At 41.7% G+C, this 22,899-nt stretch overlaps 1 protein-coding gene across 1 annotated transcript in view; it reads right to left on the reverse strand.

Moving 5' to 3' along the window:
* LOC134225652 (uncharacterized) overlaps nt 1-22,899 on the reverse strand; it is a 312,634-nt gene that overhangs the window by 255,456 nt on the left and 34,279 nt on the right. The gene's annotated exons all lie outside the window — the stretch shown is intronic.

Here is a 22,899-nt window from a genome sequence, read left to right on the forward strand (position 1 = left end):
CACCCCATTTCCAAAAATTAGAGATCTGACCGATTGTTTTGAGGGGTTGATTGTCACAGTCGGTTGAGAAATGCAGAAGTTAAGATTTTTTTAGTGATTATATGAAAGCGTGAATCGTACGTTCGGGCTTTGAGGGTTAAGAAAGTGTTTTTGAGCAAGTGAAAACAAAAATTTGGGTCTTATGAGCCGTACACATATTACGTAAGCTCTTATGGTGGGAGGGGGGGTTTGTCAATATCTTACGCGCCATATAAATAAAAAATCTTTTGTATGAAAAAAATCTTACATGGGGGGAGGGAGGGTCGAAAAACCCAGAAAAATTGCTTACGTAATAAGTGTACGGCCCCTTGCCGTGGAGGACCGTAATCCGCACAGCACTGAAATCCATCCAGCTCATGAGAGATCAATAAATTAAAAGGGGATTATACTTGACAGTAAGCTTTTCGACCATTGAAATGGAAAGTAGGCTTTGGAACTAAAACAACAAAAATCAAAAACAAATTGCTTCTCAGCAAACATGGATTTTCAGGTGCCATTTGTTCGTCTGTAATGGACAAAACGTACCAAAAGTGACTGTGTTTGAATACAAATTGCAATGAAAACAGTTACATCAGTAGTATCAAAATCGAAGGGATCGCTTCTCAAGGTGTGTATTGAACAATTTACAGTGGTAGTTTAGTCAATCAGTCTGCTTTACTTTGAAATATAGTCAGAAAAAAGTTGAACGGATTTTGATCTTTTGATTCCAGTAACTGTGAACCAGTAACAACGACGGACGTTTTATTTGCATTCGATTCGTAGCTTCTAGATACATTAACATATTCGATGCCCCACGGTATAGGGTTAAAGAACATCAAAAATACATTTCTGAAGCAATTCCAATAGATTATTTCTAGGCAAAGTTAAGCCTTCAAGTAGATGTTGTGCTTCTATTTTTTCTATTCTTTTAAAAGTTATATAGGAATGTCTTGAATATGGTCTTCAGTTTATTGTGACAAAAAAGGAATTGATTAATACTAAGCGTGTCTAAGAGCCACCTATAGTTCTACCTTCAATAAAATCAACAAAAAATAGATCACTTGTCATAAGACGAGTTTATACAATCCCATTGAATTCCACCACTTAACCACTTTAAGGGTCTGTCTCATTTGAAGAATTAAACTGAAATTAAACTTAAAAGTGACATTTCAATAATTATCAAATAACCCTGCTCGCAGAGCAAGATTACTTTTGACAGATATCGAATCATTTTCTATCGATGTCCTATTGGAATTGCTGGGTAGCACCAGCCATTCTTATAACGGGGTGATTTTTTAATTTTCGAACTGTCACTTTTAAGTTTAATTCTCCAAATGAGACAGACCCTTAGGGTCACTGTCACTTTTAAGTTTAATTTCAGTTTAATTATCCAATAAGGCAAAGACAAAGGTGCTGTTTGAACGAGATGGCGCCACAACATTTGAAGTAAAATGAATTTCCTTGTATGGACAAATCATCCGTTCTCATTAACTACGCATCGCATCAATATGAAACCTAGGTCAAAAAGCAACAAATAATTTTTAGAGTTTTGTTCCTGACAGGTGGTTTTACAGTTCTAAACAATAAAGAGATTTCATTGTACCTCCATGACTAAATTCTAGCTGTATATCAATTTCTTCAAGACTCTTCTCCACACTCGTGTGTGTGGAAGAACATTGAAAGCTTACGATATCGAACAGCAGAATTTAGTCACTGGTGTATAAGCAATATTACATTGATACAAACACAGCAAAACAACCTGTCGCCTGATAATGGAAATATTGCAATTATTTGTTGCTTTTTGACCTAGGTTTCATATTGATGCGATGCGTAGTTAATGAGAACGGATGATTTGTCCATACAAGGAAATTCATTTTACTTCAAATGTTGTGGCGCCATCTCGTTCAAACAGCACCTTTGTCTTTGCCTTATTGAGACAGACTCTAAGTGGTGGAATTCCATGGGATTGTATAAACTCGTCTTATGACAAGTGAAGACATTCCACTAAAAAGCTCAAAATAATTTTCTTATCAAAAAATAGATGATTTCATATTCCAAATAGGGGAACGGTTCGCCACTTCATCTCATAGCTCCTATTTCCATCCCATCGAATTTTTTCAGCAGTGAGCACACATGTTGACAAAAAGTAGCGACGAATTTGGTGCCGTATTTCTTTGTTTAGCGATGAGATGGATATATGTACAGTGAGATGGATATCGGAACAGTTCCCCTACTCGTGGCGACTCAAGGTTCAAAATTACTTAATACAGGACGGACGGGGTAGGGATTTGGGTTTAGGTTATTTCAACTGCTCATCCGGGCGTTTGACGTTGAAAACGGTTTTGCGTGGCATCGTGCTCGATTTTGGTTCGTCAGGGAGCATCTTCCGGATGGCCAGAGCTTCGTGGAACATGGTACAGAGAAGCAGAATCGGACAAGAAAAACAACTTAGAAAGAGAAGAATATTGGCATTAAACTTTGATGTCAATCAAGCAAAGGAAGACATAGATGGCCTGCAATTTGATCACATCGCGATCTGCCAAAACACCTCTCATATCCCGGAAGGGTTGTTTACCTTGGGCCACAGTATCCAATAGTTGCTCGATAGAACTAAGACTATCCGAGAAGATGAAATAATGGTCTACGGGCTGATCGGAAATAATCCCCAACGCGAAGTTAATTGCTGCCAGCTCAGCAACATAAACCGAAAACGGTTCCTGAAGTTTTCGGAAGGTGGTTAAACTTACGTTGAAAACACCGAAGCCAGTGGATCCGTTAATGCGAGAACCATCACTGAAATATCTGTTATTGCAATTGACATGTTCATATTTTTCAGAAAAAAATAAAAGGGATAGATATTTGTCGAAGATGATCTGGTTTTCCTTGAATAGCGTGTTTCATGGACAGATCGTATTCAATGTAGGAACTGTCGTTGAAGGAGTGAACTCGAGGTGGATTATAACATGGAAGACAGAGATCTAACGATATTTAGTTGAGATAGACTCGCAGGTATCTTGAACGATGAACCAGTTCAAGCATATTATCGAAGTTTTCTAATACAAGTGTTCCACATTCGATCGGTATTCTAAGTGGGAGCTCCCAGTAAGGGTGCTTTAAAGGAGTGACTCCAGCAAGCACCTCCAGGCTCATGTTATGCGTCGATTGCATACAGCCAAGTGCAATACGCAAAACAACGATTTGCGAATTCGTTCCAGTTTAATTAGGTGGTACTCAGCTGCTGAGATGAAGCAGAAAGAGCCGTACTCTATATAGTTTGATGAGGTCTTCCGGGTGAGAACGAAGAAAATGGATCCCTTTTCGGCATTTCTCTATCAAATAATCAACATTGGGTTTGCAAAAAAAATCTTTTTGGCTATGCCTTTCAAATATTTTTTTCGCAACGCTCACCAAAAGAAGCGGAATTTATTATCCTTTTCAAAGTCTGATGGGTTTCCAGGATTGGCCACTTGGTCTCGGAGATCTTCCAGATTTAGAATGGGTGTTAGCCTTTGTTCATTTCTCAGAACGCATACTTTGGAAATGATTATTTTAGATATATTGATTGGAGAACTATACCATGAACTATAACAAATTTGATCAGGAATTTCATCGGTCCGAAATATGCCCTGTATTCCGGATTCCAGACTTTCCGCCGGAACCTGTTACGGAGTCTTTTTACGAAAATAGACGAATACAATCGCGACACATCAAACTTTATGATTTCATAAGTTAATACATTCTATGGTAGTTTTGTACTTCCTGAACCATATTTGAACCGATTGGAACCGGTAAACGGATTTACCGAGTACCGGTTCAAAAGTAAATCTTGGGAAAAAAGTAAATCCCATCATGGGGCCCATCAAAGTTCATGCTTGCAAAAGTTGTAGCATTCTATGAAACTAGTTTATTTGTGGACGCAGTAGCGCCCGTGGCAAGTGTTTTTTTTTCAATCATAATTTTCAACGTCTGTTGCCTGTGATTTTTTCATCAAATGCTGTGTCTGGTTGTCTGAGGTTGTTACTGGTTTTGTTTTCTGCATCTGATAGTATTGAAGTGTCAAATATTTTATTTTTTTTGTGAGGATTTCCCCGCGTGCTGCGTCTGGTTGGCTAGTCACCGGACAGACAAACAGTGCTATTATATTTATGATTTTTGTGCTTTTTGGACTATATTTGAACCGATTAGAACCGATAGTCGTGTTGACAGGATTATGGTTCAAGAGTCAATTTTAGAAAATACTTAAATTCCGTCAACCTTCAATAAAACGGAAGGGTTAATATTATGGAAAAAATCCGGGAAATGGACTCACAATCTTGGAACGATTTGCTTGCAGCAAATTTCATATGTCTGGGAATCATTTCCCATTGTTTGTTATTGAAAATTGATTAGATCGGACAACGGCATCAAAAGTTAGGGCAAAATACGATTTACATATATGCAACAAGTAACACGCTGAGAAAATTTCACTTAAATTTTTTGTATATCTAATGCACGAGAAAGGCATAATCATCGCTAGGTGGGTCAATCAAGTCATCGCGAAAATGATAAAATATCCATTTGGCGTTCGATGGATCATGCGTATGTACTGCGCTTTGTTCCGGTCGAAACAAGCGCGATCTTCAATAGCTTGCGGTAGCCATCGTGTAGGGTAAGACAGTATAATATGCCCCCTAAGGCAACTCCTTGATAACTTTTTACTAAGAAAATTATTTTGAGCTTTTTAGTGGAATGTTTTCACCTGTCATAAGACGAGTTTCCTCTTTGTCCATTATCACCACTGCGTTTCCTTTGTCCGCCTTCATGTAGTAAACTGGTTTCTCCTTTAACTCCTCCTAATCGTGGATACTGAGACAGCGATTTCACGAAATGTTGATCAACGGGACCAGAATAGTGTGAGAAACATCGTAGCAGACGCCATCAAAGCAGGACATCATGGGACATCGAACAAAGACGAGAGGAGGATTTTAAAGGAGTTAAAGGAGAAACCAGTTTACTACATGAAGGCGGACAAAGGAAACGCAGTGGTGATAATGGACAAAGAGGACTACGATGAACAGATGACGACAAAAATCAACGGAGGACCATACAGGCATTTGAGAGTGGACCCACTACCCGGACTAATCCGACTTACGGATAAAACGATAAAGGAATGCAAGAAGATCATCGGAGAAGCCCGCGTTAAAATGACGAACCCTGTGTTACCAAGGATCAAATGACTACCAAAGATACATAAGCCAGGTACAGAGATGCGAGAAATAGTTTCATCAGTGGGATCCCCTACACAAAACTTGGCCAAGTGGTTAGTCAAGGAGTTCCAGAGTATGCCGAAGCCGTTCCCCAGCAGATCAGTTGTAAACACCCAGGAGTTCACCAAGAGGATATTGGAATCAGGAAACATCGGAGAAGAGGACATCATGGTATCATTCGACGTAGCGGCATTGTTCCCAAGCGTTCCAGTGAAGGATGCTCTGAACCTTTTGGAGGATTGGCTACTAGGACAACGGACGGATACAACATGGCGAGGAAAGGTAAAGATGTATCTCAAGCTTGCAAGATTATGCATGAATGAGAACTACTTTACATTTCGTGGAAGCTTCTACAAACAAACGAAGGGTGCACCTATGGGAAATCCGCTATCACCGTTTTTGTGCGAATTATTCATGGCGAATTTGGAGGACAACCTAGAGGAACAAGGAGTACTACCCGAGAAGTGGTGGAAATACGTGGACGACATTTTCAGCATCATCAACCGGAAAGATCTACCCAGGATTTTGGAAGCGATAAACAACGTGCATAAAGACATCAAATTCACCCACGAGGAGGAAAAGGAAGGTAAATTACCTTTCTTGGATCTACTGGTTATCAAGGGAACAAATGCAACATTAGACTTCGAAATCTACAGGAAGCCCACCAACACCATGAGAGTCATCCCATACACATCAAATCATTCGTATCAGCACAAAATGGCAGCTTTTCATCACATGATCCACAGGATGCAGACGATTCCCCTGAGCGAAGAAGGAAAAACGAAGGAGCTACAACACATCTTGGAAACAGCGAGGATCAATGGATACAAGGAAAGAACAATACAAGCAATCATCAACAAGAAGCAGAGGAACCTACGGAAAAACGAACTGACAACACTAACACCGATCGATGAACCGCTGAAGAGGGTATCGGTCCCCTATGATCCTTCATCATCCAATCCTTCGTATTTCGTCAATTTTTTACCGAACAGTTAAATTGAATCTAAGTGTGTATAGGGTAATCGATCCGATAGTCGTGGGTGTTCCTATAGTTGCGGTAGTGTAGTTTTTGCCAAATATACGCAATAAACGTAGCAACCCACTTTGTATATCTAATTGTTGACATGTCATTACTTGAAAGAGACGAAAACAGTTTGAGATTTCTTAAATAATCGGTAAAGTATCACTGAAATACTATAATTTCTTTTCTGCTTTGTACCTATAGCTGCGGTAGTGTTCCTATAGTTAAGAGTCCCGTATGAAAACAATGGGATTCGCAACTATAGGAACACGAATTAGAAAATACCGCAACTATTGGAACATTACACCAATAATTGGAGGACTTATTTTAGGTGATAATAACAGGAGCTGCTGCTATTGGAATGCTTTTTAATAAAAATACAAATTTATGGCTTTCGAGTGCACCATTGAGGTAAGCGAAATAATGTATAGTTTTTGTGCAAGCGAACAAAAAGTGGTGGAACGTGCTTAGTTCCTCCACTATTGGGTCTTTTACCCTAGTATTCTATTATTATGTTTAACACCAACAGATATCGATGAATCGCAACAGTTTTAACCAACCAGTTTAACCAACGGTTTTGATTTTTCTTCTAATTAGCTATAACTGTCATTCCTGTCATTATGACCTGGAAAAGTACTATTCTACGAAATGGAGTAAGAGATACTTTTTTCCAACGCGTTTTCCCGGTATAATGCGAACAGAGGAGATGATGCCTTGTTTTAATGAACGAGTTTGCCCGGTATAAGGCATACAGGGTAAATATGTGTTTGCCCGGTATGAGGCAGACAGAGGAGATGATGCCTTCTTTAAATGGATGGGTTTGCCCGGAATAAAGGAACAAAGAGGAAATTATTCCTTGTTTAAATGAACGCGTTTGTCCGGTATAAGGCAGACAGAGGAGATGATGCCTTCTTTAAATGAACGCGTTTGCCCGGTATAAGGCAGACAGAGAAGATGATGCCTTCTTTAAATGGACGCGTTTGCCCGGTATAAGGCAGACAGAGAAGATAATGCCTTCTTTAAATGGACGGGTTTGCCCGGAATAAAGGAACAAAGAGGAAATTATTCCTTGTTTAAATGAACGCGTTTGTCCGGTATAAGGCAGACAGAGGAGATGATGCCTTCTTTAAATGGACGCGTTTGCCCGGTATAAGGCACACCGAGGAAATAATGCCTTGTTTAAATGAACGCGTTTGCCCGGTATAAGACAGACAGAGGAGAGGATGCCTTCTTTAAATGGACATGTTCACCGGTATAAGGCACACTGAGGAAATTATGCCTTGCTTAAATGAACGCGTTTGCCCGGTATAAGGCAGACAGAGGAGATGATACCACCTTTTAATGAACGTGCTTATACCTCGATAAGGTACACATAGGAAATACTGCCTTTTAAAAAGGTACGTCTGCTCGATAGATGGCGAAAAGAGATGATGCCTTCTTTAAGTCAACACAACTTCCCGAAGACAAACAATATCTCCCTCTCTCTCACTCTCATACATAAACTCTCACTCAATCAGATCCTCTGTCTCACTACTTATTACTCATTCACCCACTCTCATTCATTCACCCACGTTTACTCACTTAACCACTTTTACTCACTCATCCACTTTTACTCATTCATTTACTCTCAATCATTCGCTCTCTCTTTCTCGCTCACTCTTACTCACTCACTCTTACTCACTTACTCTTACTCGTTTACTCTTCTCGCTCACTCACTAACTCTTACTCGCTTACTCACACACTCACTCTTACTCACTCATTAAATCACTCACTCACTAAATCACTCACTCACTCTTACTCACCCATTCACCCCCTCGTCAATTTTGAGATTTAGACCACGCTTCATCCAGAATCTGTTGCTTTTACTACAGCGACCAAGGAACAACTTCTACCATGCTGACGTGGACCGCAATTGCCTCCAACTCTCTGCATTGTGCATGAAAACGTGCTGCATAATCTCCCCCTGCCATTCAGGAATCTTGAAGAGTGCCATACGAAGTGGAACGGGATCTTACGGAGTAAGAATACTTAGTTCCATACTGCATTAAAACAGTTTCAGTTCCAATTATTGTTCATTCATATGAAATTTGAATAAACTTTTATTGAGTAACATTTTTTTCATTGAAATGAAGTATTAACTTGAAATAATGACTAATTCGGGGTACTGGCTCATTCGGGGTAGTGTCCCATTAGGGGTAATGGCATTCGGGGTAGTGACTCATTCGGGGTTGTGGCGTTCGGGGTAGTGGCCTTCGGGGTAATGGTATTATGGGTAATGGAATTATGGGTAGTGTCGTAGAGTCATCGATGAATCGCAAAATGAGTAATGGAGTAAGAGGGCCTATGAATGAACAAGTTTGCCCGGTATAAGGCACACAGAGGAAATAATGCCTTCTTTAAATGAACGCGTTTGCTCACTAGAAAGCAGACTGAGGTGATGTTGCCTTCTATAAATGAACGCGTTTGCCCCGTATAAGGCACACAGGGTAATTATTACCTTCTTTAAATGAATGTGTTTGCCCGGTGTAAGGCAGACAGAGAAGATAATGCCTTCTTTAAATGGACGTGTTTGCCCGGTATAAGGCACACAGAGGAAAAAAAAGCCTTCTCTAAATTAACGCGTTCGCCTGGCGTAAGGCAGACCGAGGAGATTATGCCTTCTTTAAATGGACGCGTTTGCCCGGTCGCACAGAGGAAATAATGCCTTTTCTAAATGAACGCGTTTGCCCGATATATCGCAGACGTAGGAGATTATGCATTCTATAAATGAACGCGTTTGCCCGGTATAAGGCACACAGAGGAATTAATGCTTTCTCTAAATGAACGCGTTCGCCCGGCGTAAGTCGGGCAGGAGATGATGCCTTCTATATTGCTCACTCACTCATTTTTACTCACTCATACATGCTCTATTACTCATACACTCACTCTTACTCACTCATTAACTCTTACTCACTCACTTCTACTCGCTCACTCTTACTCACTCATTCACCCACTCGTCGATTCTGAGCACGCTTCATCCAGAATCCGTTGTTTTTACTATAGCGACCAAGGAACAACTTCAACCTAGTAGCCCTTGTAGCCATGCTGACGTGGACCGCAATTGCCTCCAACTCTCTGCAATGTGTTAGAACATGCTGCATAATTTCCCCCTTCAGGACTCTTTAAGGGTGCCATGTGAATTGGAGCGGGATCTTACGGAGTGAGAATACTTAGCTCTATACTGCATTTAAACAGTCCCGGTTCCCCTGGGGTCGTACACTAATTACGTATGCACTTATGGGGGGTAGGGTGGTATGCCATTTTCTTACGCTCCATATAAATAAAAACCCAGATTAATCCACCTAGCTGTGATGGTGCCTTTCTCGCGCAAAAAGGTAATAAATGTAGCCTTTATGCTTACCGATGATGTACAAGAAAGGTAAAACAGTTACACCGTCTAATGTTATGGTAGAAAATTTACACTAGTAGACGACAGATGGCGCTGCCAAAAGTTTCTCGAATTTCCTATGTTCGAATTTTGACTTTCGGACAATGAATCGACTGCTTTGAGCGTGCTTACAGCGGCACACTAGGAGTTAACTTTCTGAAATCAGTATGGCGAAAGGCATCTAAGGTTCGATTTCTCAAAATTAAGCACTTTAATCGAAAAAATATTTGGTAGGCGTAGTAGCGGACACCATCCCTCATAACCGGTACCAAATAGTTTTTCATTAAAAGTTCCTAATTTTGAGAAAACCAGCGTTAGATGTCTTTCGCCATACAAATTTCTGGCGGTTAACTCTTGCTGGCTATTTTGTGCATATACTATAGCGCCTGGATGTGGCTGCGGCGAGTAGAAAATCAGCCACTGCCAATAATTCATTTCATAGTACTATGAAACTGAACGAAGAGCATACTTACGCCTAAATGCGTGCAACACGAGCATCTTTATAGTACGATGAAACTCTTAATGGGAGCAAGCCACGGATAAACTTTAAAAATATTCATAGATGCAAGGCATTTTTCATAACACATTATTGTTCTATGTGACTATGTCTCATCACTATTTTAATATTATCTATTTTTGCAATTCGCAATTATTATGAAATTCAATAGTGATCAACAGCGTTTCAGTCTCTGTCAGATGCAACTTGTTGCAAGAAAATCGGTTAAGAGTTTCTATGTGAAAATTTGGCTAATGTTTTTTATGGCATTTTGTGCACACACACGCACACACATACACACACACACGCACACACGGACAGACAGACATTTGTTCAGCTCATCGAGCTGAGTCGAATGGTATATAACACTATGGATCTCCGGGACTTCTAACAAAAGTTCGAATTTGGACTGAAATGATAGCCTTTCGGTACAACTTAGTTGTACGAGAAAGGCAAAAACAATTGTTTGTGAAAAATCTTACATGGGGGGAGGGGGTTGAAAAACCCAGAAAAACTGCTTACGTAATTAGTGTTTATTGAGTACCTTTTTTTTCATTCAAATGAAGTATAAACTTGAAATTATGATTAATTCGGGGTACTGGCGCATTCGGGGTAGTGTCTCATTCGGGGTTGTGGCGTTCGGGGTAGTGGCCTTCGGGGAAATGGAATTATGGGTAATGGAATTATGGGTAGTGTCGTAGAGTCAAGTACTACTCGTTAACACTATTTTTGGAAAATGGCGAAATGACTTTTTCAGATTACGGCAGTATACTGACGGTGATAAATATGAAGACAACTACCGTTTTGACTCGAAGTCCGGACACCTAAGCACTGATAAATTTTCAGCTCAATATTTCAAACGGAATGAGGTACTTGACACTGAGTGATACCACATCCTGTCAAGATTAACTTATCAAATTTGCTGTAGTGTACTGAAAATGACATTTTGTATGCACGAAATAGCTAATATAGACGAAAACATTGAACATCGCTTGCTTCGAAATCCGGACACAGTATAAGGGATGCTTCAAATACCGGACAATTTTGCTTCGAATTTCCGGACACTACGAGTTTGGCTACATTGATCCTCAAATAGCCAATTGAATCCGTTCAAAGACAAGTAGGATATAGCATTCATTTTTCTCGATTAATATAAATCCGTAAAGTAAGGTTTCTATACAAATTTATGGAAATCTGGTTGTGTGTACCATCCGAAATTTCTGCTCCGAGATTGACCAGGACTACCAAAAAACAGCATTTGAAACCAAGCGGGAGCATTTAACTGCAATATACAACATTGGGAATCTAATAATTTCATACTAATTCTCCCCTCTCCCCTTTCAAGGTAGAACGCTTTTTTTTACATTTGACGTATCTGTGGGTAATGAAATATTTTCTTCAATACTACCTCTTAAATTCAACGTGGGTAAGCTGCAATTAGTGGTATTTATGTGTCTTTTGAAATCCGTTTCAGTTTGCTTTCAGAAATCAAAGATTGAAAGGAGCGATTGAAATAATGAATTCATGCGTGTCCGAGAAATGTTGAGTTTTTTTTATATGACGAGAGTCGTTCACATCGTGTCTTTTTATACAATTTTGTTAAAAAAGCTAGTTTTACGAACTTGTTTTTTTTTTCTACAAAAATGTGAATGCTTAAAAAATTCATTTGAAGAAAACCTTTACTAGAAACTGAAGGCAAGTTTAGCTACTTGTGTACAATTAATAAAGTGATACCATTTACAATATGTGTATAAGTATATATCGAAAAGCTGAGAGCAAGCAATGTTCCTTTTGGGGTGTGGCACCTCAAATCTAATGAAATTGTAACTATGATTGCTCATTACGAATCATTTGATTTCAATTGACTTAACTGATAAACAATTATTTAACATCATTTCAGCATGTCCGGAAATCGAAGCAATTGTAAAAACTTGGCTCGAAGTCCGGACATAAAGAAAATGTAATAAAAATTATAAAGCTATGAATTCCCAAGCAATTTCTCTAATTCATGACAAAAAGTGCTATCATACTATGTTAATAAATTACTAATACCCCTTGCAAATGATAGAATATAGAAAATATGAGCTTAGATTATTTAAGGTTGAGTCTTAAGCTGCATTCTAAGAAAAACGAAATTCACCGTTGATTATGATATGCTTTCAACTTTTACCTCTAATTTTCAAGTTTTTACCACAGATCACGGATTACTTACATTTGTTAAAATAGTTTCAAGTCCAAGAATCGTTCCCTGCATTGATAACCCAAGAAATACTTGTTGAGATGGTAAATAAAGTCAAATAACAATTGAAGTGTCCGGCTTTCGAAGCGTCCGGCAATTCGAAGCAAAACGGTATATTTTTCATTCAAAATGGTGTTGCTTGAGGATATGAATCTCAATTCATAGCATTTTGATTTAACAGATAATGATTATCGTATCCACATGTTTTTTTTTCTAAACTTCTCCATATGATAATAAACGCAAAGCTTTTTATTTGAGACTATGCACAAGTGATTTTTCTTGCATACAAATAACTTTATGAATAGTTAAAAAAAATAGCTATCAACCGACTTGCTATCGAGATTTAAGTTTCAAAACATGAACCTTGTATTCGGAAATCAAACCAGTCATATTTATTTATTCCCCCAAGTATACTCTTTACGATATGATGTATCACAGCTAAGTCGAGAATTCCGACTAGCATGTCCACCGATTTTCACCCTTGTTTCCCACGCTTTACCTCGGTGTTGGGATACTCTGGAGAATAATTAGTTAACGCCATGAAACAGAAAACAATAAACTTGGGCCATAAATCACGTGAACGGGGTTGGTGTTTTGGCTTTTCTCCTATTTAGTAGCTAACTGCTATTCGAATAAGGGTCCGCACTGAGGAAACCGAGAAGTGATGATCTGGTTTGAAAATAATAAAGTACCACAAATTCAAGTAGCGGCTGTTCATAAAATTTGTCTTCTTATATTTTTCTCCTACAAGGAAGGGAGTGATTTTGAGAAAAACAAACCCCTAACGCTAGCTCAAAAACATTAGGGTAAACCACTTCAAAATCTGATCTTCTTCTTCTTGGCATTATATCCCCCACTGGGACATTGCCACCCCGCAGCCTAGTATTCATTAAGAACTTTCACAGTTATTAACTGCGAGGTTTCTAAGCCAAATTACCATTTCTGCATTCGTATATCGTGAGGCTAACACGATGATACTTTTATGCCTTTTATACCCAATGGGATGTATGGCGAAACCGGACAACTTTCAAATTCTGTGCTTTTTATTGCTTCCGCATATATGCTAACTCACTTCTGCTTTGTGAATAGCATCGAGGTCGTAAAACTTCTATCAAGTTTGATTCATTTTTAAGCAATTAAAAAATGTCTGTTAATTTCGACAAACTAATGCTACAGCCTTGAACCATAATTGTGCATCAACATCATAAAATCTCATGTCAAATATCAGCAATGAATTAGATTGTGCCAAACTTTTCAATATCGTATACATCGCATTGTTTTTAAACTTCTGAAGATTAATTGAGAATGCGGCTCGTAATTAAACTGTGAAAATCCTGCAAAGAATATCACAATATTTGTATATTGAGCTGGAACCAGTGCAAGCTACCAAGATATCCTTCATCAGACTGAGAAATATTTCTTATCACATATTCTCGTGATGACCATAGCAGTAAGGTGACGAATATTTTAATTGAACACTCTAACCATTCTCTAGCCGTGATCGTGAAGGAACGCGCTCGCACGCCACCCACACGACACGCGCCAAATCCTCCCCCCGGAGTAATTCAAGTCCACATCATTAAAACTGCTGATGGGCGAATTCCTTGCCCGCTTTCTTCGCAGATACCTATGCGATACGAAATGTTCACACGTCACTTGCCGTACCATCGACTATATTGTTGGGTAAGTCACATCACGTGTGTTCTTCTGCACGACCAAGTGCCCAGGAATGTTGTGAATTTGATAAACAGCGAGAATGATGTAAACTTCTGTTCATATCGTAGCCGAAAGTCTTCAGCGTGGGATGGGGGCTGTACTTGAAAGCATAGGACCTTATCGTATGTTCATTATACGCTAGTGAAAATTATTTTTTATGAATGTGCTGCATGGATGCTGATATGGCAACGCATGGTAATTTGATGCGGGAGTACGAAAAGCAACAATATAATTAGAATTATATTATTGTTTAAATTAATAAACTTTAAATTGTTGGATTCAGGGGAATAATAAAAATGTGTAAAAGCAAATGTTTTGTACTTGTTAGTAATATCAATATGTAGTGGTAATCGATATTCATTAGACGATTGAATACTATTATTATTTATTTTCTCAGACTAAAACCGGAGTGGCCTATGCAGTACAAAAGACTCTACAACACTGCATAAGTGTCTTCTCCATTCAACTCGGTTCATAGCTACAAGTCGCCAACCACGCAGGCTACGGAGGGCGGAGGTCGAACGGCGGAGGGATCAGTTCGAAAATCAAAAATCATCCAGTCATAAAAAAAAACAAATAAGACCGTTAAGACATCTGTCCCGTAACACAGTGTGTTGCGGTGTAAGATCTACCAAGAGCCCTAGCATAATCCATTTTCTAGCTAGGGCAATAAGTTGAGGTAATTAAGGATTCATCGTATTTAGTCCCCGCTACCAACAGCAGTCTCAGAAATAAAACATAATTAATTTTCAATTAATTGCATATTATTCGGCAACTCGGCCGTACGAAAACCATTTTTTTGTTAAATATCTTGGCTGTACATATGCACAGCACATGTTTCGAAATGGACAAATTGATATGAAATTTGCGAAAAAGAATCCACGTGTCTTGGAGGGACTCGAACCCTCAACCTCCTACTCTCTAGATAGGCGTGATAACCCCTACACAACAAGACCACTTAAAGGTCACGTTTGCGGAAAAGCCATCAGAATCCGAGTACCAACCTCCACCGCGGTTAGCTCTCTTTTTTGCTTTTTTGGTTTTCGTACGGACAAGTTGCCGAATAATATGCAATTAATTGTAATCAAGTGTCGGTCTTTCATCGTCATTAGTCGTCTGAGTACACGCGACCGCTTACGTAAGGCAATCAAACTCATCAAATGCTTTAGCCAAGCAAGCCTTTGGCACAGCAGAGTGCGATTGATTCGCATTCTATACCAGCCTAACTAGTTATAGTTATGGGTAGCCATCCAAAAATGTCTGCATACTTGGAAGTAGATAAATGTATTATGAACTTGGCTGAAAAGCGGTGTTGAACTTAATCTAGAATTAAAAAACACCTGATTAAGAATTAAAAAAAAACTTGGCTGAAAATGTGTATTTCCGATAGGATGAACTTACCAGTAAAAATGCCCTTTTAACAAAATGCACGAAACCTATGAAATTACTGGTTTAAAGTCCTTCAATAGCCATCGGCGTGGTAAAAATTACGTGGCGGCGCGAAGACTCAATTTTTGACGGCGGCTGCGGCGTGAGATAATCAACGGCGGCGGCGAATAATTTTCATAACGCATGAGTGAATAAGAATCTTTTTACCAATTAAAGGGAGAAATGCACAATGGGCAGGTTTTCGTGCATATCCGTACAAGGAAAATAAAACTAGCCACCAATTTCCAAGTAATTCAAAGCTGATTTATCTTACAACATTTGAGATGTATCCGTTTTAACAGGAAACTCCTTTATTCTTCTTTTGTCGTACAATCATTTCTATACAATGCTTTATAGTAGTAACAATGAAGCTGAATGGCTTATTCTTTTTCATCTGTCACTCAGCTCTAATAACAATTATGCCAAATGAACACAATGTCAAACGGCCGTTATGCCAAACGACCATTATGCTAAACGACTTTATATCAAACGACATTATGCCAAACGTCATTATGTCAATCGATATTATGCCAAACGGGGTATAATCCCCTATATCTATGCTGGTGTCCCAGTTTCCTAGAATACGTACAGACTTTCCGGCAGTATTAGAGATGTTCTCGCGGACGATACTGTAAACAATGCAGCCCTCATCTGCTTCGTCAAAGATGAGGACTTGTTTTGTCGCATAAAACAATTGCTTTTTGGGCTTCCTGAGTCATACTCCCCCCCTGACCCATAATCAGAGGCGTGCGGACTTTCCTTGGTTTCATCGAGTTCTTCCGGGATATAATATTGAAAAGTTTTCATTTGACAAGAGGGTAAGAATAACTTTCATTGGAAGCATAGGACTCCTCTTTTAGATCAACTCCTATCCTGCAACATAACTTAGTGCAAAGTTCTGATTTTTTCAATTCAACCAGACTTTTACAAGGTAACAATATTTAACTAAATTTCAATGTATTCCAACCAGAGCATTAGTAATTAATTATTGATTTAAACATGATTAATGTATCTATAGCTTATTTATTCATTATTCATTGATTATAATCACTCGAAAAATATGATTTAATCATTAATCACTAATCATATTCATAATTGTTTTGAACTTATTCAATAATCATCAATTTTTATCATTGTCTACATCGCTTTTATTCATAAGGCTTTAATCATGATCATATACCTGTTATGCCTTTTTTAACCCAATTCAGTAGCCTTAGAGAATGATTTCTTATTACTTCAATTTTATAATTTATAATCATTCTTCTTCTTCTTCTTCTTATTGGCATTACATCCCCACACTGGGAAAGAGCCGCCTCGCAGCATAGTGCTCATTAAGCACTTCAACAGTTATTAACTGCGAGGTTTCTAAGCCAGGTTACCATTTTTGCATTCATGTATCATGAGGCTAACACGATGATACTTTTATGCCTAGGAAAGTCGAGACAATTTCCAATCCGAAAACTGCCTAGACTGGAACCGGGAATTGAATCCAGCCACCCTCAGCATGGTTTTGCTTTGAAGCCGCGCGTCTTACCGCACGGCTAAGGAGGGCCCATAATTTCATAATCGTTAATCACATCGAAATTCCTTGATTGATAAATTTTGATAATTGTTCATTTTTTCAAAAACTCAAATCAGCAAAGTTAATCCACAGTGCATGAAGGTTAAAGGTAAAGACCAAACGAAGAGGGATAAATTTTGGAAATCTGACCGAAACAAAAAATAATCATATGTTAGAAACATATTGATATGTTAAGAATATGCTTCTGAACTATAACTCATCCCAATTTGAGAGGCTTAAAGGACTTTTTTCCTTAAAGCTAAGTAGCTTCGTTACAGAGGCTTTAAAGCCCCCTTCAAAGCGGCTCGTAGACCTCTTTCCAAGTGGCTCGGAAGCCTCCTTTTGAAAGGCGTTTCAAAAGGATTGGAAGCCTCCTTTAAAGAGCATCGAGGAACTCCTTTCAAAAGACTCGGAAACTTCCTTTTAAGTGTCTCAAAAGCCTTCCTTCAAGAGGCTCGAAGACTCTTTTCAAAAAGCTCGTAAGCCCTGTTTCAAGAGGCTCGGAACCCTCATTTTAAGAGTCTTAACCTCCTTTCAAAAGGCTCGGAAGCCTCCTTTCAAAATGGACGCTAGCCTTCTTTCAAGAAGCTCGAAAGTCCCATCCAAACGCCTCAGAAGCCTCCTTCCAAAAGGCTCGGAAGCCTTCTTTTAAAAGACTCGGAAGCCTCCTTTCAAGAGGCTCGGAAGCCTCCTTTCAAGAGGCTCGGAAGCCTCCTTTCAAGAGGCTCGGAAGCCTCCTTTCAAGAGGCTCGGAAGCCTCCTTTCAAGAGGCTCGGAAGCCTCCTTTCAAGAGGCTCGGAAGCCTCCTTTCAAGAGGCTCAAGCCTCCTTTCAAGAGGCTCAGAAGCCTCCTTTCAAGAGGCTCGGAAGCCTCCTTTCAAGAGGCCTGGAAGCCTCCTTTCAAGAGGCTCGGAAGCCACCTTCAAGAGGCCTGGAAGCCTCCTTTCAAGAGGCCTGGAAGCCTCCTTTCAAGAGGCTCAAGCCTCCTTTCAAGAGGCTCCAGAGCCTCCTTTCAAGAGGCCTCAGCCTCCTTTCAAGAGGCCTCAAGCCTCCTTTCAAGAGGCCTCAAGCCTCCTTTCAAGAGGCTCAGAGCCTCCTTTCAAGAGGCCTGGAAGCCTCCTTTCAAGAGGCCTCAGAGCCTCCTTTCAAGAGGCCTCAAGCCTCCTTTCAAAGGCCTGAAGGCCTCCTTTCAAGTGGCTTGAAAGCCTCCTTTCAAAAGGCCTCAGAGCCTCCTTTCAAAAGGCCTGGAAGCCTCCTTTCAAAGGCCTGGAAGCCTCCTTTCAAGAGGCTCAGAAGCCTCCTTTCAAGAGGCTCAGGCCTCCTTTCAAGAGGCCTGGAAGCCTCCTTAAAGAGGCTCAAGCCTCCCTTTCAAGAGGCCTCGAAAGCCTCCTTTCAAGAGGCCTCAGCCTCCTTTCAAGAGGCTCAAGCCTCCTTTCAAGAGGCCTCAAGCCTCCTTTCAAGAGGCTCGGAAGCCTCCTTTCAAGAGGCTCAAGCCTCCTTTCAAGAGGCCTCGAAGCCTCCTTTCAAGAGGCTCAGAAGCCTCCTTTCAAGAGGCTCAAGCCTCCTTTCAAGAGGCTCTCAAGCCTCCTTTCAAGAGGCCTCAAGCCTCCTTTCAAGAGGCCTCAAAGCCTCCTTTCAAGAGGCTCGGAAGCCTCCTTTAAAGAGAATCGGAAGCCTCCTTTCAAGAGGCTCGGAAGCAGGCATTGCAATATCATCTGAGCATAGGATATTATCTTTGCTTCTGCAAAGATATTATCCCTAATCAAAGAGCACTCTGGAAAGATATTATCATTTGAGCATTTGATGATGATCCTGATAGCCAGCGCGGTTCGGGGTTTGTTCACGTTGCGAGGGCGTTGCTACAACAAAAGAAGTGAAAAAATGTTTCTCCATGAGAAACATTGAAATTTGTTTACTGAGCAGATAGATAACTAAGATCGATGTCCCTTCATATCATGAGTATCTTTGCTCAGAGATCGAATGATGGGATAATTTGCAAAGCCTGCTCGGAAGCCTCCTTTCAAGAGGCTCGGAAGCCTCCTTTCAAGAGGCTCGGAAGCCTCCTTTCAAGAGGCTCGGAAGCCTCCTTTCAAGAGGCTCGGAAGCCTCCTTTCAAGAGGCCAGGAAGCCTCCTTTCAAGAGGCTCTGAAGCCTCCTTCAAGAGGCTCAGAAGCCTCCTTTCAAGAGGCTCAGAAGCCTCCTTCAAGAGGCCTCAGGAAGCCTCCCTTCAAGAGGCTCAGAAGCCTCCCTTTCAAGAGGCCTGGAAGCCTCCTTCCAAGAGGCTCAGAAACCTCCTTTCAAGAGGCCTGGAAGCCTCCTTTCAAGAGGCTCAGGCCTCCTTCAAGAGGCTCCGGTAGCCTCCTTTCAAGAGGCTCAGAAGCCTCCTTTCAAGAGGCTCAGGGCCTCCTTTCAAGAGGCTCAGGCCTCCTTTCAAGAGGCTCAGAAGCCTCCTTTCAAGAGGCCTCAGAAGCCTCCCTTTCAAGAGGCTCAGAAGCCTCCTTTCAAGAGGCCTCAAGCCTCCTTTCAAGAGGCCTGGAAGCCTCCTTTCAAGAGGCCTCAAGCCTCCTTTCAAGAGGCTCAGAAGCCTCCTTTCAAGAGGCTCAGAAGCCTCCTTTCAAGAGGCCCCAGCCTCCTTTCAAGAGGCCTGAAGCCTCCTTCAAGAGGCTCAAGCCTCCTTTCAAGAGGCCTGGAAGCCTCCTTTCAAGAGGCCTCAAGCCTCCTTTCAAGAGGCTCAGAAGCCTCCTTTCAAGAGGCTCAGGAAGCCTCCTTTCAAGAGGCCTCAGCCTCCTTCAAGAGGCCCGGAAGCCTCCTTTCAAGAGGCTCAGAAGCCTCCTTTCAAGAGGCTCAGGCCTCCCTTCAAGAGGCCTCAGGCCTCCTTTCAAGAGGCTCAGCCTCCTTTCAAGAGGCCCGGAAGCCTCCTTTCAAGAGGCTCAGAAGCCTCCTTTCAAGAGGCTCAGAAGCCTCCTTTCAAGAGAGGCTCAGAAGCCTCCTTTCAAGAGGCTCAGAAGCCTCCTTTCAAGAGGCTCAGAGCCTCCTTTCAAGAGGCTCAGAAGCCTCCTTTCAAGAGGCTCAGGAAGCCTCCTTCAAGAGGCTCAAGCCTCCTTTCAAGAGGCTCAAGCCTCCTTTCAAGAGGCCTCAAGCCTCCTTTCAAGAGGCCTGGAAGCCTCCTTTCAAGAGGCCTGGAAGCCTCCTTTCAAGAGGCTCGGAAGCCTCCTTTCAAGAGGCCTCAGAAGCCTCCTTTCAAGAGGCTCAGCCCTCCTTTCAAGAGGCTCAAGCCTCCTTTCAAGAGGCTCAGAAGCCTCCTTTCAAGAGGCTCAGAGCCTCCTTTCAAGAGGCTCAGAAGCCTCCTTTCAAGAGGCTCAGGCCTCCTTTCAAGAGGCTCAGAAGCCTCCTTTCGAGAGGCTCAGGAAGCCTCCTTTCGAGAGGCTCAGAAGCCTCCTTTCGAGAGGCTCAGAAGCCTCCTTTCAAGAGGCCTGAAAGCCTCCTTTCAAGAGGCTCTGAAGCCTCCTTTCAAGAGGCTCAGGCCTCCTTTCAAAAGGCCTGGAAGCCTCCAAGAGCCTCACAGCCTCAAAGAGGCTCGAAGCCTCCTTTCAAGAGGCTTGGAAGCCTCCCTTTCAAGAGGCTTGGAAGCCTCCTTTCAAGAGGCTCAGAAGCCTCCTTTCAAGAGGCCTCAAGACTCCTTTCAAGAGGCCTGGAAGCCTCATTTCAAGAGGCCTGGAAGCCTCCTTTAAGAGGCTCAGTAGCCTCCTTTCAAGAGGCTCAGAAGCCTCCTTTCAAGAGGTTCGGAAGCCTCCTTTCAAGAGGCTCAGAAGCCTCCTTTCAAGAGGCTCAGAAGCCTCCTTTCAAGAGGCTCAGGAAGCCTCCTTTCAAGAGGCTCAGGCCTCCTTTCAAGAGGGCCTCAGAAGCCTCCTTTCAAGAGGCCTGGAAGCCTCCTTTCAAGAGGCCTGGAAGCCTCCTTCAAGAGGCCTGGAAGCCTCCTTTCAAGAGGCTCAGAAACCTCCTTTCAAGAGGCTCAGAGCCTCCTTTCAAGAGGCTCAGGCCTCCTTTCAAGAGGCTCAGAAGCCTCCTTTCAAGAGGCTCAGGAAGCCTCCTTTCAAGAGGCCTGGAAGCCTCCTTTCAAGAGGCTCGGAAGCCTCCTTTCAAGAGGCCTCGAAGCCTCCTTTCGAGAGGCTCAGGAAGCCTCCTTTCAAGAGGCCCAGAGCCTCCTTTCAAGAGGCCTGGAAGCCTTCCTTTTAAGAGGCTCAGAAGCCTCCTTTTAAGTGGCTCAGAAGGCGCCTTTCAAGAGGCTCGGAAGCTTCCTTTCAAGAGGCTCCAGAAGCCTCCTTTCAAGAGGCCTGGAAGCCTCCTTTCAAGAGGCCTCCAGCCTCCTTCAAGAGGCCTGGAAGCCTCCTTTCAAGAGGCTCAGAGCCTCCTTTCAAGAGGCTCAGAAGCCTCCTTTCAAGAGGCTCAGAAGCCTCCTTTCAAGAGGCTCAGAAGCCTCCTTTCAAGAGGCTCAGCAGCCTCCTTTCAAGAGGCTCAGAGCCTTCTTTCAAGAGGCTCAGAAGCCTTCTTTCAAGAGGCTCAGGCCTCCTTTCAAGAGGCCTGGAAGCCCTCCTTTCAAGAGGCCTCGGAAGCCTCCTTTCAAGAGGCTCAAAGCCTCCTTTCAAGAGGCTCAGAAGCCTCCTTCAAGAGGCTCAGGCCTCCTTTCAAGAGGCTCAGAAGCCTCCTTTCAAGAGGCTCAGAAGCCTCCTTTCAAGAGGCCTCAAGCCTCCTTTCAAGAGGCTCAGAAGCCTACTTTCAAGAGGCCTGGAAGCCTCCTTTCAAGAGGCTCAGAGCCTACTTTCAAGAGGCTCAGGAAGCCTCCTTTCAAGAGGCTCAGAGCCTCCTTTCAAGAGGCCTCAAGCCTCCTTTCAAGAGGCCTGGAAGCCTCCTTTCAAGAGGCTCAGAAGCCTCCTTTCAAGAGGCTCAAGCCTCCTTTCAAGAGGCTCGGAAGCCTCATTTCAAGAGGCTCGGAAGTCTCCTTTCAAGAGGCTCGGAAGTCTCCTTTCAAGAGGCTCGGAAGTCTCCTTTCAAGAGGCTCGGAAGCCTCCTTTCAAGAGGCTCGTAAGCTTCCTTTCAAGAGGCTCGGAAGCATCCTTTCAAGAGGCTCGGAAGCCTCCTTTCAACCTGAAATTCCTTCGAAAGTTCGTCCAGGAATTGCTCCGGAATTTCCTCTGGGAAATTTTTCAGAAGCTCCACCAGGAATTCTACGAGGAGTTGCTTTTGGAACTCTCCACAAATTCCCTTTGATTTTTTTTCGAAATTCACATAAAATTCCTCTTCACTCACCTCCCATCCAGCTCCCGAGAATTCCGCCAAAAATTACTAATTCCTAAAAAAGTTCCTTCAGAAATTCTTCCGGTTAGTCCTAAGAAATTGCAACAGAAATTCTCCCGACATTTTCTCCAGAAACATCTCTGGAAATCATTTAATGAAATCCAGCATTCCACGCTTACCATAATGGCGCATACTATAAACAAATACGTTAACTGCTTCCCGACACTGAACTGAAATTTTTATCTAGCAATCATTGATATATCTCGTTGCTAAAGCCAGCCACAAGGTATTCCGTAGAAAACTGAATGAACGGAATATTCTACTTTTAGAAGAATTCACGCTGAAATTTCTGTAGAAAAATCCAAAGGAGATCCTAAAAATTTCATGAAACAATTCTTGGAGGATTTACTAAAGACATTATTGAGGAAATATTTGGTTTGAATCCCTGGCAGA

This window comes from Armigeres subalbatus, chromosome 3, assembly GCF_024139115.2.
Source record: "Armigeres subalbatus isolate Guangzhou_Male chromosome 3, GZ_Asu_2, whole genome shotgun sequence".
Classification (NCBI taxonomy): Eukaryota; Metazoa; Arthropoda; class Insecta; order Diptera; family Culicidae; genus Armigeres; species Armigeres subalbatus.